Source organism: Dendrobates tinctorius, unplaced genomic scaffold (genome assembly GCF_039654945.1).
Source record: "Dendrobates tinctorius isolate UK_male_01 unplaced genomic scaffold, ASM3965494v1 ptg000057l, whole genome shotgun sequence".
NCBI lineage: Eukaryota > Metazoa > Chordata > Amphibia > Anura > Dendrobatidae > Dendrobates > Dendrobates tinctorius.
Genome location: NW_027361725.1, coordinates 30,989,779 through 31,008,038, shown reverse-complemented (window position 1 = coordinate 31,008,038; position 18,260 = coordinate 30,989,779).

The following is an 18,260-nucleotide window of genomic DNA, read 5'->3' as shown; positions in this document are numbered from 1 at the left end:
CTGGTCCCCACATTATACTGGTCCCCACATTATACTGGTCTCCACATTATACTGGTCCCCACATTATACTGGTCTCCACATTATACTGGTCTCCACATTACACTGGTCCTCATATTATACTGGTCCTCACATTACACTGGTCCTCATAATATACTGGTCCCCACATTATACTGGTCTCCACATTATACTGGTCTCCACATTATACTGGTCTCCACATTACACTGGTCCTCATATTATACTGGTCCCCACATTATACTGGTCTCCACATTATACTGGTCCTCATATTATACTGGTCCTCACATTACACTGGTCCTCATATTATACTGGTCCCCACATTATACTGGTCTCCACATTATACTGGTCTCCACATTACACTGGTCCTCATATTATACTGGTCCCCACATTATACTGGTCTCCACATTATACTGGTCCTCATATTATACTGGTCTCCACATTATACTGGTCTCCACATTACACTGGTCCTCATATTATACTGGTCTCCACATTACACTGGTCCCCACATTACACTGGTCCTCATATTATACTGGTCTCCACATTATACTGGTCTCCACATTACACTGGTCCTCATATTATACTGGTCCTCACATTATACTGGTCTCCACATTACACTGGTCCTCATATTATACTGGTCTCCACATTATACTGGTCTCCACATTACACTGGTCTCCACATTACACTGGTCCCCACATTACACTGGTCCTCATATTATACTGGTCTCCACATTATACTGGTCTCCACATTACACTGGTCCTCATATTATACTGGTCCTCACATTATACTGGTCTCCACATTACACTGGTCCTCATATTATACTGGTCTCCACATTATACTGGTCTCCACATTACACTGGTCCTCATATTATACTGGTCCTCACATTATACTGGTCTCCACATTACACTGGTCCTCATATTATACTGGTCCCCACATTATACTGGTCTCCACATTACACTGGTCCTCATATTATACTGGTCCTCACATTATACTGGTCTCCACATTACACTGGTCCTCATATTATACTGGTCTCCACATTATACTGGTCTCCACATTACACTGGTCCTCATATTATACTGGTCCTCACATTATACTGGTCTCCACATTACACTGGTCCTCATATTATACTGGTCCCCACATTATACTGGTCTCCACATTACACTGGTCCTCATATTATACTGGTCCCCACATTATACTGGTCTCCACATTACACTGGTCCTCATATTATACTGGTCCTCACATTATACTGGTCTCCACATTACACTGGTCCTCATATTATACTGGTCTCCACATTACACTGGTCCTCATATTATACTGGTCCTCATATTATACTGGTCTCCACATTACACTGGTCTCCACATTACACTGGTCCCCACATTACACTGGTCCTCATATTATACTGGTCCTCATATTATACTGGTCCTCATATTATACTGGTCTCCACATTACACTGGTCCCCACATTATACTGGTCCTCACATTATACTGGTCTCCACATTATACTGGTCCTCATATTATACTGGTCCCCACATTATACTGGTCCCCACATTATACTGGTCCTCATATTATACTGGTCCTCATATTATACTGGTCTCCACATTACACTGGTCCCCACATTATACTGGTCTCCACATTATACTGGTCCTCATATTATACTGGTCCCCACATTATACTGGTCCCCACATTATACTGGTCCTCATATTATACTTGTCCCCACATTACACTGGTCCCCACATTATACTGGTCCCCACATTATACTGGTCCTCATATTATACTGGTCTCCACATTATACTGGTCCCCACATTACACTGGTCCTCATATTATACTGGTCCTCATATTATACTGGTCTCCACATTATACTGGTCCCCACATTACACTGGTCCTCATATTATACTGGTCCTCATATTATACTGGTCCTCATATTATACTGGTCTCCACATTACACTGGTCCCCACATTATACTGGTCCCCACATTATACTGGTCCTCATATTATACTGGTCCCCACATTACACTGGTCCCCACATTATACTGGTCCCCACATTATACTGGTCCTCATATTATACTGGTCTCCACATTATACTGGTCCCCACATTACACTGGTCCTCATATTATACTGGTCCTCATATTATACTGGTCCTCATATTATACTGGTCTCCACATTATACTGGTCCCCACATTACACTGGTCCCCACATTACACTGGTCCCCACATTACACTGGTCCTCATATTATACTGGTCCTCATATTATACTGGTCTTCATATTATACTGGTCTCCACATTACACTGGTCCCCACATTACACTGGTCCCCACATTACACTGGTCCTCATATTATACTGGTCTTCATATTATACTGGTCTCCACATTATACTGGTCCCCACATTACACTGGTCCCCACATTACACTGGTCCCCACATTATACTGGTCCTCATTATACTGGTCCTCATATTGTACTGGTCTCCACATTATACTGGTCCCCACATTACACTGGTCCTCATATTATACTGGTCTCCACATTATACTGGTCCCCACATTACACTGGTCCCCACATTATACTGGTCCTCATATTATACTGGTCCTCATATTATACTGGTCCCCACATTATACTGGTCCCCACATTACACTGGTCCCCACATTACACTGGTCCCCACATTATACTGGTCCCCACATTATACTGGTCCTCATTATACTGGTCCTCATATTATACTGGTCTCCACATTATACTGGTCCCCACATTACACTGGTCCTCATATTATACTGGTCCTCATATTATACTGGTCCTCATATTATACTGGTCTCCACATTACACTGGTCCCCACATTATACTGGTCCTCACATTATACTGGTCTCCACATTATACTGGTCCTCATATTATACTGGTCCCCACATTATACTGGTCCTCATATTATACTGGTCCTCATATTATACTGGTCTCCACATTACACTTGTCCCCACATTATACTGGTCCTCATATTATACTGGTCCCCACATTATACTGGTCCCCACATTATACTGGTCCTCATATTATACTGGTCCTCATATTATACTGGTCTCCACATTATACTGGTCCCCACATTACACTGGTCCTCATATTATACTGGTCCTCATATTATACTGGTCCTCATATTATACTGGTCTCCACATTACACTGGTCCCCACATTATACTGGTCCCCACATTATACTGGTCCTCATATTATACTGGTCCCCACATTACACTGGTCCCCACATTATACTGGTCCCCACATTATACTGGTCCTCATATTATACTGGTCTCCACATTATACTGGTCCCCACATTACACTGGTCGTCATATTATACTGGTCCTCATATTATACTGGTCCTCATATTATACTGGTCTCCACATTATACTGGTCCCCACATTACACTGGTCCCCACATTACACTGGTCCCCACATTACACTGGTCCCCACATTACACTGGTCCTCATATTATACTGGTCCTCATGTTATACTGGTCTTCATATTATACTGGTCTCCACATTACACTGGTCCCCACATTACACTGGTCCCCACATTACACTGGTCCTCATATTATACTGGTCTTCATATTATACTGGTCTCTACATTATACTGGTCCTCATATTATACTGGTCCTCATATTATACTGGTCTCCACATTATACTGGTCCCCACATTACACTGGTCCCCACATTACACTGGTCCCCACATTATACTGGTCCTCATTATACTGGTCCTCATATTATACTGGTCTCCACATTATACTGGTCCCCACATTACACTGGTCCTCATATTATACTGGTCCTCATATTATACTGGTCTCCACATTATACTGGTCCCCACATTACACTGGTCCCCACATTATACTGGTCCTCATATTATACTGGTCCTCATATTATACTGGTCCCCACATTATACTGGTCCCCACATTACACTGGTCCCCACATTATACTGGTCCCCACATTATACTGGTCCTCATTATACTGGTCCTCATATTATACTGGTCTCCACATTATACTGGTCCCCACATTACACTGGTCCCCACATTATACTGGTCCTCATATACTGGTCTCCACATTATACTGGTCCTCATATTATACTGGTCTCCACATTATACTGGTCCCCACATTACACTGGTCCCCACATTACACTGGTCCTCATATTATACTGGTCCCTATATTATACTGGTCCTCATATTATACTGGTCTCCACATTATACTGGTCCTCATATTATACTGGTCTCCATATTATACTGGTCCTCATATTATACTGGTCTCCACATTATACTGGTCCTCATATTATACTGGTCTCCACATTATACTGGTCCTCATATTATACTGGTCTCCACATTATACTGGTCCTCATATTATACTGGTCTCCACATTATACTGGTCCTCATATTATACTGGTCTCCACATTGTTCTGGTCTCCATATTATACTGGTCTCCACATTATACTGGTCCTCATATTATACTGGTCTCCACATTATACTGGTCCTCATATTATACTGGTCTCCACATTGTTCTGGTCTCCATATTATACTGGTCTCCACATTATACTGGTCCTCACATTATACTGGTCCTCATATTATACTGGTCTCCACATTATACTGGTCTCCACATTATACTGGTCCTCATATTATACTGGTCTCCACATTGTTCTGGTCTCCATATTATACTGGTCTCCACATTATACTGGTCCTCATATTATACTGGTCTCCACATTATACTGGTCCTCATATTATACTGGTCTCCACATTGTTCTGGTCTCCATATTATACTGGTCTCCACATTATACTGGTCCTCATATTATACTGGTCTCCACATTATACTGGTCTCCACATTATACTGGTCCTCATATTATACTGGTCTCCACATTGTTCTGGTCTCCATATTATACTGGTCTCCACATTATACTGGTCCTCATATTATACTGGTCTCCACATTATACTGGTCCTCATATTATACTGGTCTCCACATTGTTCTGGTCTCCATATTATACTGGTCTCCACATTATACTGGTCCTCATATTATACTGGTCTCCACATTATACTGGTCTCCACATTATACTGGTCCTCATATTATACTGGTCTCCACATTGTTCTGGTCTCCATATTATACTGGTCTCCACATTATACTGGTCCTCATATTATACTGGTCTCCACATTATACTGGTCCTCATATTATACTGGTCTCCACATTGTTCTGGTCTCCATATTATACTGGTCTCCATATTATACTGGTCCTCATATTATACTGGTCTCCACATTGTTCTGGTCTCAATATTATACTGGTCTCCACATTATACTGGTCCTCATATTATACTGGTCTCCACATTGTTCTGGTCTCCATATTATACTGGTCTCCACATTATACTGGTCCTCACATTATACTGGTCCTCACATTATACTGGTCCTCGTATTACACTGAGCTCCACATTATACTGGTCCTCATATTATACTGGGCTCCACATTATACTGGTCCCCATATTATACTGGGCTCCACATTATACTGGTCTCCACATTACACTGGTCCCCATATTATACTGGGCTCCACATTATACTGGTCCTCGTATTATACTGGGCTCCACATTATACTGGTCCCCATATTACACTGGTCCCCATATTATACTGGGCTCCACATTATACTGGTCCTCATATTATACTGGTCTCCACATTATACTGGTCCCTATATTATACTGGTCTCCGCATTATACTGGTCCTCACATTATACTGGTCCTAACATTATACTGGTCCCCACATTATACTGGTCCCTATATTATACTGGTCTCCACATTATACTGGTCCTCATATTATACTGGTCTCCACATTATACTGATCTCCACATTATACTGGTCCCTATATTATACTGGTCTCCACATTATACTGGTCCTCATATTATACTGGTCCTCATATTATACTGGTTCCCACATTATACTGGTCCCCACATTATACTGGTCTCCACATTATACTGGTCCCCACATTATACTGGTCCCCACATTACACTGGTCCCCACATTACACTGGTCCCCACATTATACTGGTCCCCACATTATACTGGTCCTCATATCATACTGGTCCTCATATTATACTGGTCTCCACATTATACTGGTCCCCACATTACACTGGTCCCCACATTACACTGGTCCTCATATTATACTGGTCCTCATATTATACTGGTCCTCATATTATACTGGTTCCCACATTATACTGGTCCCCACATTATACTGGTCTCCACATTACACTGGTTCCCACATTACACTGGTCCCCACATTATACTGGTCCCCACATTATACTGGTCCTCATATTATACTGGTCTCCACATTATTCTGGTCCCCACATTACACTGGTCCCCACATTACACTGGTCCTCATATTATACTGGTCTCCACATTATACTGGTCCTTATATTATACTGATCCACACATTATACTGGTCCCTACAGTATATTATACTGGTCCTCACATTATACTGGTCCTCACATTATGCTTATCATTACTGATAAGCAAGCGTGCTTGGATAACGTCTTATCTGAGTACACCCGGGTGATATCCGATGATCTTGTAGTGCTATGATAATACAGCTCTGGCAAAAATTAAGAGACCACCACACCAAAACCCTGTCATTGGCAGCCCATTCTCCAGACCTGAACCCCATTGAAAACCTCTGGAATGTAATCAAGAGGATGATGGATAGTCACAAGCCATCAAAGAACTGCTTAAATTTTGGCGCCTGAAGCAGTGTGAAAGACTGGTGGCAAGCATGCCAAGACGCATGAACGCTGTGATTAAAAATCATGGTTATTCCACAAAATATTGATTTCTGAACTCTTCCTGAGTTAAAACATTAGTATTGTTGTGTCTAAATGATTATGAACTTGTTTTCTTTGCAACATTTGAGGTCTGAAAGCACAGGGTTTTTTTTTTTTATTTTCACCATTTCTCCTTTTCATAAAAAAAAAATACAAAATTTAGTGCTTGGCAATTCGGAGACATGTTGTCAGAGGTTTATAGACTAAAAACAATTTAAATTTTACTCATAAATATACCTGTAAAGAGAAAAATCAGACAAACTGAACATTTGAAAGTGGTCTCTTAATTTTTGCCAGAGCTGTATATTCGAGTCCCTGTGGCTGCATGTCTTGCTGCAGTAGACAGCCGTAAGGCTAGTTTCACACTTGCTTTTTTTTGCAGCACGTTTTTCCCGCAAAAAAACGCCTTAAAAAAACGCATACAAATGCATACAAACGCTGCGTTTTTTTCAAGCATTTCTATGCGCATGCAGGAAAAAAACGCAGCGTTTTTGTGCGTTTGTATGCGTTTTTTGTGCGTTTGCGTTTTTTTACAGATTTTGGAAAAACCCCACAAAAAAGAAAAAACAACCATTCAACAACACACAAGACCAATGGGACTTCATTGTGGGTGTGGTATGTTAATATATAGACCCTGTCTACAGTATTCTTCACATTTGCTTGATTCTTCTCGTGACCATGGATCTGCGCTGGAAGAGTTTTCACTTCAACTTGGATTTGGACATCGCGATGGCTCAGGCGTATGCAGTTGCTTGCCATGAACAAAGGAAGAGAGAGAGGCAGCGAAGACGGCGGCGTATGTGGATACATCCGATTGTTGAACTCCGGGAGAGCCGTGGGGCATACCACACCCTCTACAGCGAGCTCCAGTCAAACCCGGAGAAATTTACAGATTATATCCGGATGTCCCATGAAAGTTTCATGGATTTGCTTGCTCGTGTACAACAATCCATCCGGAGACAGGACACACAGCTCCGTCGTGCGATTCCTCCTGAGGAACGGCTACTGGTGACATTACGGTATGTTTTAAAAACCAAGGGGTGCGGTCTGATGTTTTTTTTTTAAATTTAGTATTCAAAACCTTGGGTAATTAGTTTTCGTGAATGTACTAATATTTTATTTTATAGTTTTTTAAAATAATATACATAAATATTAATTTTACTTCTTTGTCTGTTCACAGATTCCTGGCGACTGGAGAAACCCTATCTTCACTACACTTCCAGTACCGTATTGGAATCTCTACCTTGTCTGGAATTGTTGCTGACACCTGCCGGGCTCTCTGGAATGTTCTTTGTCCAGAATTTATGCCCCTGCCCACCGCTGAAAAGTGGATGGAAATTGCTGACAAATTCTGGACAGTATGCAATTTTCCCAACTGTTTGGGAGCTGTTGATGGTAAACACATACGGATCATCAAACCCCAAAGAACGGGATCTGAGTACTATAATTACAAAAAGTACTTTTCAATAGTACTCATGGCGATTGCGGATGCCGGATGTATGTTTGTAGCAGTGGACATTGGAGCATTTGGCCGTGGTAATGACTCACAGGCTTTTAAAAACTCAGACATGGGCCGGAGGTTGTATGGCAACCAATTTAATTTCCCTATGCCACGGCCTCTTCCTCACACCGAAGCTCCGCCACTGCCCTTTGTAATGGTTGGCGATGAGGCTTTTCAAATGTGCGGAAACTTACTGAAACCCTACTCCACTTGGGACTTGGACCACACCAAAAAAATATTTAATTACAGGCTGACCAGGGCCAGAAGAACTGTCGAGTGTGCTTTTGGGATTCTTGTCTCCAGATGGCGAATTCTGGGCACGGCCATTAATCTTAAACTTGAAACAGTCGATGAGGTGGTGAAGGCCTGTGTGGTTCTATATAACTTTGTGATGGCTAAAGAGCACCCGACCTTTGAACTGGACGATGATGCTCCTAACCCATTGCCTGAATTCACTCAGCACACTCTCAGGTCATCCGTTGAAGTTGGCCAAATGAGGGACCAATTTGCGGCCTACTTTATTTCTGATGTAGGACGGGTGCACTGGCAAGATGAAATGGTGTAATGTTTTTGTTTGTTTATGGTAATAAAAAACCTTATTTGATACCATTACTGAGTGCACTATATTTTTTAAACTCCAATTAAATAAAAATATATTGGAACGAGCAAAGCTGCAGGCCATGAATCAGGAAACCAATTTTTTTCAAGAGAAAATTGTGCAACTAGTTGAAAAAAAAGTACGTGATTTTCTCAAAACACAACCCTCAAAACCCAACCCCAATGAAAGTCCATGGGGAATACAAGTCAGCATTGAGTGGATGAATGTAATCTGCTCCATTCCAACTTACAAGTTATTACACTAGGCCTTGGAATGACTATACTAGGCCGTGGTATTTCAAATATGAGTATAGTAGGTCTTGGGCCTACTAGTATAGTCATATGTGAAATACCACGGCCTAGTATAGTCATACCAAGGCCTACTCGATTTTTGCCAACTAGGATCTTGTTTCACGAAAAACAAACTGTTGAAACTTGACAAGTTTCAACAGTTTGTTTTTCATGAAACCAGATTCTAGTTGGTAAAACTTATTACACTAGGCCTTGTAATGACTACACTAGGCCGTGGTATTTCAAATATGAGTATAGTAGGCCTTGGGGCTAGTAGTATAGTAATATGTGAAATACCACGGCCTAGTATAGTCATACCAAGGCCTACTGTAATAACTCGATTTTTAACAACTAGCATCTTGTTTCACAAAAAACAAACTGGTGAAACTAGAACGAAACTTATTTTTTAGACAAGTTTCAACAGTTTGTTTTTCATGAAACCAGATTCGAGTTGGTAAAACTAGAGTTATTACACTAGGCCTTGGAATGACTACACTAGGCCGTGGTATTTCAAATATTAGTATAGTAGGCCTTGGGGCTAGTAGTATAGTAATATGTGAAATACCACGGCCTAGTATAGTAATACCAAGGCCTACTCGATTTTTACCAACTAGGATCTTGTTTCACGAAAAACAAACTGGTGAAACTTGACAAGTTTCAACAGTTTGTTTTTCATGAAACCAGATTCTAGTTGGTAAAACTTATTACACTAGGCCTTGTAATGACTACACTAGGCCGTGGTATTTCAAATATGAGTATAGTAGGCCTTGGGGCTAGTAGTATAGTAATATGTGAAATACCACGGCCTAGTATAGTCATACCAAGGCCTACTGTAATAACTCGATTTTTAACAACTAGCATCTTGTTTCACAAAAAACAAACTGGTGAAACTAGAAAGAAACTTATTTTTAAGACAAGTTTCAACAGTTTGTTTTTCATGAAACCAGATCCAAGTTGGTAAAACTCGAGTTATTACACTAGGCCTTGGTATGACTATACTAGTCCGTGTTATTTCACATATGACTATACTAGGCCTTGGGTTGGTTTTTAACACGTATTTACCCATCAGTGTGTGTGAGCGGCGCAAACAACATTAATGAAACTTTGTAATGGTGAACCACAAATGTAAATTTATTTTTAATCACAAAAATAAACCAAAAAATTATTTTTTCCGGCGTTTGGGGGCAGATGGTTTCAATTTGGGGGTGTGCAGGGAATATGCAACACTTGCAGTTGAAGACGGTGTTTGAGGGGAAGGGGCAACAAAACTTGTGGGGGAAGGTAGTCCAGTTAAGGGAATTAAACTAGGAACACTTGGAGGAGAGGAAATCTGTTCAGGTATATTAGTTGTAATGGCATGTCGCCGTAGGCTTGTGTGCCTGGACCGACTTTGGCCCAATGCCCGCCTTGATAGATTTCGCCTTGAACTAGGGGCAAATATTGAATGTAGGTCCCCCGTCTGCTGGTGTGGCTGCTGCTGCTGCTGAGGTGGCTGCTGCTGCTGCTGAGGTGGCGGCTGCTGCTGAGGTGGCTGCTGCTGCTGCTGAGGTGGCTGCTGCTGCTGCTGCTGCTGAGGTGGTTGCTGCTGCTGCTGAGGTGGCTGCTGCTGCTGCTGAGGTGGCTGCTGCTGCTGCTGAGGTGGCTGCTGCTGAGGTGGCTGCTGCTGCTGAGGTGGCTGCTGCTGCTGCTCTTCGTTGTCAGTGCTCGTCCTTGCAGGAGGACTGGTGGCGGCAGTGATGGTCCAGGTTTGCAGAGTGGTGGTGGCAGGGCTACTACATGTTGTTGTAGCGGCAGGGCTGTTCCATGTTTGCCTAGTGGTGGCTGAGCTCCACGCATGCATGGGAGTGGCGGTGGTGCTCCAGACAGGAGCAGCGCTTGCCATGGTGGTGTCGGTGAAGTGACCAGCTGCACTCAGACTTGTGGTGGTGTAACGGTGGGTGTCCTGGCTTTGAATAGAGGTGTCCGTGCAGTGGTATGCAGCACAAGTCGGTAGTGAGGTGAAGCGAGTCAATGGTGGCACAGGTGGAAATGACACCACTGACTGCTGACCGTACCGATTATGCTGCATAGCCTGCAAGAAAGCATTGTTGCAGGCCTGCAGCACATTCAGCTGTTGCTCAGGACTAAGGTGTTCCGCCATGCCCTTTTCAATCTTACTAAAAAAATGGTGTGCTGGTCTGTTGAGGTCGGCCTCCAGACGGTCAAGGCGCTGTTCTACAGAATTGAAGCGGTGTTCAAAGTGGTTAAAACCACGTTCCATGAGTGCAAAACCGCTTTCAACTCTGTTGGACAGTGACTTGAGGCTGGAATTAAAGGCCTCGCTCAAATGCATAAACTCGGGCAAGACATTCCGGTCCAAGGCCCTCTGCCGCTGGCGGGTAGTGCCCGCATAACCAGTGGCAGAGACCTGGGACAGGGGAACACCTGATGGCCCAGTTTCCTGGTCACCAGCTGTGTGTGTGGTTGACCTGCAAGGTGCTTCCTGGCTGTCGGATGGCTGGGACGGGTCAGAGGACGTCCGAGGAAGGACCGCTCCAGGGCCAGGTTGCAGGGTGCTGCTCCAGGTGCTGTGGAAGAAAGGAAAATCATTACTACCATGCCTTTACAAGAAGCATCAGCTGTGGATTAGAAAAACACAGATTAATAAAAATAAAAACCCAAAATTTATAATACTTACGATCTTGTGGCAAGGACCGGTCTTAGGAACTGCAACGCGTGATAGTGACGGTATCTAGTTCTGGTCCTTGACGCAGATCCACTGCGAACCTGGCCCTCAGCACGAACATCACTGTTGAAGCGGTCCTTGATCGAACGCCAACGTGTTCGGACTTTGTCCACTGTTGTTAAAAAAAAAACAGTGCCGTCAAGGACAACAGTCAATGCGGCACAATATAGCAATACAATACTCAAAGCAGTCACTGTAGACCCCGATGACACTGTTGGGTTTCCTGCTAGAATATGCCTAGCACGAAACCCAACAGTGCCGTCAAGGACAACAGTCACTGCGGCACAATACAGAGCAGGGAAATACTAAACGCCTTTTTGGAGGATGCTGTGGCGCTGTCCCAGCCATCCATCAACGCTGCGGCCACCTCATTCCATAGCCGCCGGGTCACCACAATGTCCTTGTGCAGCCGGTCACGGCTGTCCCACAACGGCGAACGCTCCTGGACCAGGCTGATGAGCTGCTCATTATCCAGGTAGACGTCTTCATCCCGTTGTGGAACCTAGACAAAACACATTCATTAGAATAATCAAATTTAAATTGAATAAAAAGTTACAAAAAAAGAAACATAAAAAAGAGTAAAAATAGAAGATAAAAAATAAAGAACATTACAAATCATTTGATACATACATTCCGTATCACCACCGGGACTTGGCTTCGCTGCTCCTGCTCTTCGCCCTCACTAGTCCTGTCCGCAGAAGATGATGATGACGATGTCTTAAAAAAGTTGAAAAAAACGTAAGAGATTTGGAGAAGCAGCAGATATACTTACCAGATGCACGAAAATAATCACCTCACGGTCTGCTTGCGCCAATTCCTGCCGCGATGGGGAATACTCGGATTCTGAAGACATACTGCATTTAAAAATAATAAAAATCATTAGTACATACATAATTTAAAAGGACAGGCATATAATGTAATATACTCACATTCTTCGCTGATAGAAGATGGGTTCCTTGTTGACTGTCTGCTCTCCAATCTGTCAGTGTAGTAGTGGCAGAGTTTTGGCAGGCACCTCCTTTATGTAGACTTTTTTTTTTTGACTTTAGAAGATTATAACTAGTACAACAAGTGGACACCACCAAAAAAACGCAGCGCTAAAAAAACGCTTACATGCGCATGCCAGTGCGCACGTATGCGCATCCATAGGCTATAATGGCCATTTTTAGCGCAAAACGTGCGCATACGTGCGCATGCGCTTTTTTGCAGGGCCAAAAAATGCAACATGCTGCGTCTGGAAAATACAAACGCACACCCCAAAAAAACGCAGCGCATGAAAATCGCATACGTGCGCATGCCAGCGCGCAGGTATGCGCACCCATGTTAAATATAGGGGAAAAAATGCATGCGCACGTATGCGTTTTTTTCCAGCGCAAAAAAACGCAAATGTGAAACCAGCCTAACACATGCAGGTATTGCCATACAAACAGGCAAGGAATTGTTTTACTTCACAGAAAGAATCAGTTGTGATCCCATCTAATACTTTATATAATTGCTAGTCGGCTCTGTCACATATTCCGGCGATTGTGTCGCTATCCCACAATTTACCGCTGCCGGAAGCTGTGACAAAAACAGCACCGCCATATTGGAACACCCAAGTTATGGGTATTCCGATATGGTGGCCGGGATTCAATGAGCGGCACAGGTTTAATATCCCCCGCCCCGCTGGCTGAGCCAATGAGCGTTGCCGCGCAGGATTTGAATCCCCCGCCAAGCCACGCGGCTGTGCTCATTGGCTGAGCCGGCTGAGGCTTGGCTGGGTTTTCAAATCCCGCACGGCACCGCTCATTAGCTCAGCCAGCGGGGCGGGGGATTACATAATTACCTGACCGGAAGGAGCGTTGACACGGTGCTACTCTTCTCACCGGAGTGCGGTGTCGGAATCGCGCATGCACATAGTGCTATCCGGCACCAGTTTACTGAAGACACATTTGCAGTGTGCCTTCAGCAATATGGCGCCGGACAGCAGAGTATGGGCATGCGCGTACTCCGGCGCCACACTCCTCCCCGCACACTCCTCCCCCGGCCTCCAGCAGAACGTGACAGAGCTGGAGCATAGGCAAGAAAGGCGAGTATAAATGTTTTTTGTTTTTATGTGTGCAGTTTAATAGGGGTAAGAGGTCCATACATATCAGGATGGGGGGGTGAGAGGTAGCATGCATACCAGGATAGGGGGTAAGGGGACCATACATATCAGGATTGGGGGGTGAGAGGTAGCATGCATACCAGGATAGGGGGTGAGGGGACCATGCATATCAGGATTGGGGGGTGAGAGGACCATGCATATCAGGAAAGGGGGGTGAGAGGACCATGCATACCAGGATAAGGGGGTTCGGAAACCATGCATACCAGGATAGGGGGGTTCGGAGACCATGCATATCAGGATTGGGGGGTGAGAGGACCATGCATACCAGGATAGGGGGGTGAGGGGTAGCTTGTATACCAGGATGGGGGGTAGGGGACCATGCATATCAGGATTGGGGGGTGAGGGGACCATGCATACCAGGATAAGGGGGTGAGGGGACCATGCATATCAGGAGTGGGGGGTGAGGAGACCATGCATACCAGGAAAGGGGGGTGAGGGGACCATGCATACCAGGATTGGGGGATGAGGGGACCATGCATACCAGGATAGGGGGGTGAGGGGTAGCTTGTATACCAGGATGGGGGGTAGGGGACCATTCATATCAGGATTGGGGGTTGAGGGGACCATGCATATCAGGAAAGGGAGGTGAGAGGACCATGCATACCAGGATAGGTGGGTTCAGGGACCATGCATACCAGGATAGGGGGGTGAGGGGACCATGCATATCAGGATTGGGGGGTGAGGGGACCATGCATACCAGGATAAGGGGGTGAGGGGACCATGCATATCAGGAGTGGGGGGTGAGGAGACCATGCATACCAGGAAAGGGGGGTGAGGGGACCATGCATACCAGGATTGGGGGATGAGGGGACCATGCAAACCAGGATAGGGGGGTGAGGGGTAGCTTGTATACCAGGATAGGGGGGTAGGGGACCATTCATATCAGGATTTGGGGGTGAGGGGACCATGCATACCAGGAAAGGGAGGTGAGAGGACCATGCATACCAGGATATGTGGGTTCAGGGACCATGCATACCAGGATAGGGGGGGTGAGGGGACCATGAATATCAGGATTGGGGGGTGAGGGGACCATGCATACCAGGATAGGGAGGTGAGGGGACCATGCATATCAGGATTGGGGGGTGAGGGGACCATGCGTACCAGGAAAGGGGGGTGAGGGGACCATGCATACCAGGATTGGGGGATGAGGGGACCATGCATACCAGGATTGGGGGGTGATAGGACCATACATACCAGGATAAGGGGGTGAGAGGGCCATGCATACCAGGATAGGGGGATGAGAGGGCCATGTATACCTGGATAGGGGGGGTGAGAGGGCCATGCATACCTGGATAGGGGGGTGAGAGGACCATGCATACCAGGATAGGGGGGTGAGAGGACCATGCATACCAGGATAGGGGGGTGAGAGGGCCATGCATATCAGGATAGGGGGTGAGAGGGCCATGCATACCAGGATAGGGTGCTGAGAGGACCATGCATACCAGGATAGGGGGGTAAGAGGACCATGCATACCAGGATAGGGGTGGTAAGAGGGCCATGCATGCATTCAAATCCCGCGCGGCACCACTCATTGGCTCAGCCGGCGGGGCGGGGGATATGAATCCCGTGCCGCTCATTGGCTGAGGGCAAGGGGTGCTCAGCCAATGAGTGGTGCTGCGCGGCTTTGGCGGGGGATTCAAATCCCGAGCGGCACCGCTCATTGGCCCAGCCGGCAGGGCGGGGGATTCAAATCCCCTGCCAAAGCTGCGCGGCACCGCTCATTGGCTGAGCCGCCCACCGGCGGATGTTCATTTCACCTTACTCCTGATGCAATAACATCGGGCCTATTTCTACTACTGTAATATCTGTAAACTCTTTTGCTTCCCCCTGACTCAGCCATTACACAGTATATACTGTATAAGGGGCACATTTATAAGATTATCTCAGCACAGGAACATTTTTTTTTTTAAACACATCCAATTGTGGAACTTATTTATATTCCAAGATCTATCGATTAAAATCAACTTTAACCCCTTAACCCCCAAGGGTGGTTTGCGCGTTCATGACCGGGCCAATTTTTACAATTCTGACCACTGTCCCTTTATGAAGTAATAACTCTGGAACGCTTCCATGGATCCTGGTGATTCTGACAATGTTCTCTCGTGACATATTGTACTTCATGCTAGTGGTAAAATTTCATTCATATAACTTGCGTTTATTTGTGAAAAAAACGGAAATTTGGCAAAAATGTTGAAAATTTGGAAAATTTCGCAATTTTCCAACTTTGAATTTTTATGCCCTTAAATCACAGAGATACGTCACACAAAAAACTTAATAAATAACATTTCCCACATGTTTACTTTACATCAGCACAATTTTGGAACCCAAATTTTTTTTTCTTAGTATGTTATAAGGATTAAAAGTTTACCAGCGATTTCTCATTTTTGCAACTCCATTTTATTTTTACGGACCACATCACATTTGAAGCCACTTTGAGGGGTCTATGTGATAGAAAATACCCCAAAGTGACACCATTCTAAAAACTGCACCCCTTAAGGTGCTCAAAACCACATTCAAGAAGTTTATTAACCCTTCAGGTGCTTCACAGGAATTTTTTGAATATTTAAAAAAAAAATGAACATTTAACTTTTTTTCACAAAAAAATAATTCAGGTTCACTTTTTTTATTTTACCAAGGGTAACAGGAGAAGTTGGACTGCAAAAGTTGTTGTGCAGTTTGTCCTGAGTACGCTGATACCTGATATGTGGGGGGGAACCACTGTTTCGGCGCATGGCAGAGCTCAGAAGGGAAGGAGCGTCGTTTGACTTTTTCAATGCAAAATTGGCTAGAATTCAGATCGGACGCCATGTCACGTTTGGAGCGCCCCTGATGTACGTAAACAGTGGAAACCCCCCACAAGTGACCCCATTTTGGAAACTAGACCCCCCAAGGAACTTATCTAGATATGTGGTGAGAACTTTGAACCAACAAGGGCTTTAGAGAAGTTTATAACGTACAGCGGTACAATTAAAAAATCATATTTTTTCCACAAAAATGATCTTTTCACCCCCAATTTTTATTTTCCCAAGGGTAACAGGACCCTAAAAGTTATTGTGCAATTTGTCCTGAGTACGCTAATACCCCACATGTGGGGGTAAACCACTATTTGGGCGCATGGCAGAGCTCAGAAGGGAAGCAGCACCATTTGACGTTTTTGGCTGGAATTGAGATCGGACACCATGTCGCGTTTGGAAAGCCCCTGATGTACCAAAACAGTGAAAACCCCCCAGAAATTACACCATTTTGGAAACTAGACCCCCCCAAGGAACTTATCTAGATGTGTGGTGAGCACTTTTAACCCCCCAGTTCTTCACAGAAGTTCATAATGTACAGCCGTACAATTAAAAAAAATCATATTTTTTCCACAAAAATGATCTTTTCACCCTCAATTCTTATATTTCCAAGGGTAACAGGACCCTAAAAGTTATTCTGCAATTTGTCCTGAGTACGCTGATACCCCACATGTGGGGGTAAACCACTATTTGGGCGCATGGCAGAGCTCGGAAGGGAAGCAGCACCATTTGACGTTTTTGGCTGGAATTGAGATCGGACACCATGTCGCGTTTGGAAAGCCCCTGATGTACCAAAACAGTGCAAACCCCCCACAAATGACACCATTTTGGAAACTAGACCCCCCAAGGAAGTTATCTAGATGTGTGGTGAGCACTTTGAACCCCCCAGTGCTACACAGAAGTTTATAACGCCCGGGCGTGAAAATAAAAAAATCATATTTTTTCCACAAACATGATCTTTCAGTCACCAATTTTTTTATTTTCCCAAGGGTACCAGGAGAAATTTAACACCAAAAGTTGTTGTCCAATTTGTCCTGAGTACGCTGATACCCCATATGTGGGAGAAAACTACTGTATGGGCACACGTCGGGGCTCGGAAGGGAAGTAGTGACGTTTTGGAATGCAGACTTTGATGGAATGTCTGTGGGTGTCATGTTGCTTTTGGAGAGCCCCTGATGTACCTAAACAGTGGAAACTCCCCACAAGTGGCCCCATTTTGGAAACTAGACCCCCTAAGGAACTTATCTAGATGTGTGGTGAGCACTTTGAACCCCCAATGCTTCACAGAAGTTTATAATGACCGGGCGTGAAAATAAAAAAAATCGTATTTTTTCAACATACATGATCTTTTAGTCCCCAATTTTTTTTATTTTCCCAAGGGTACAAGGAGAAATTGAACCCCAAAAGTTGTTGT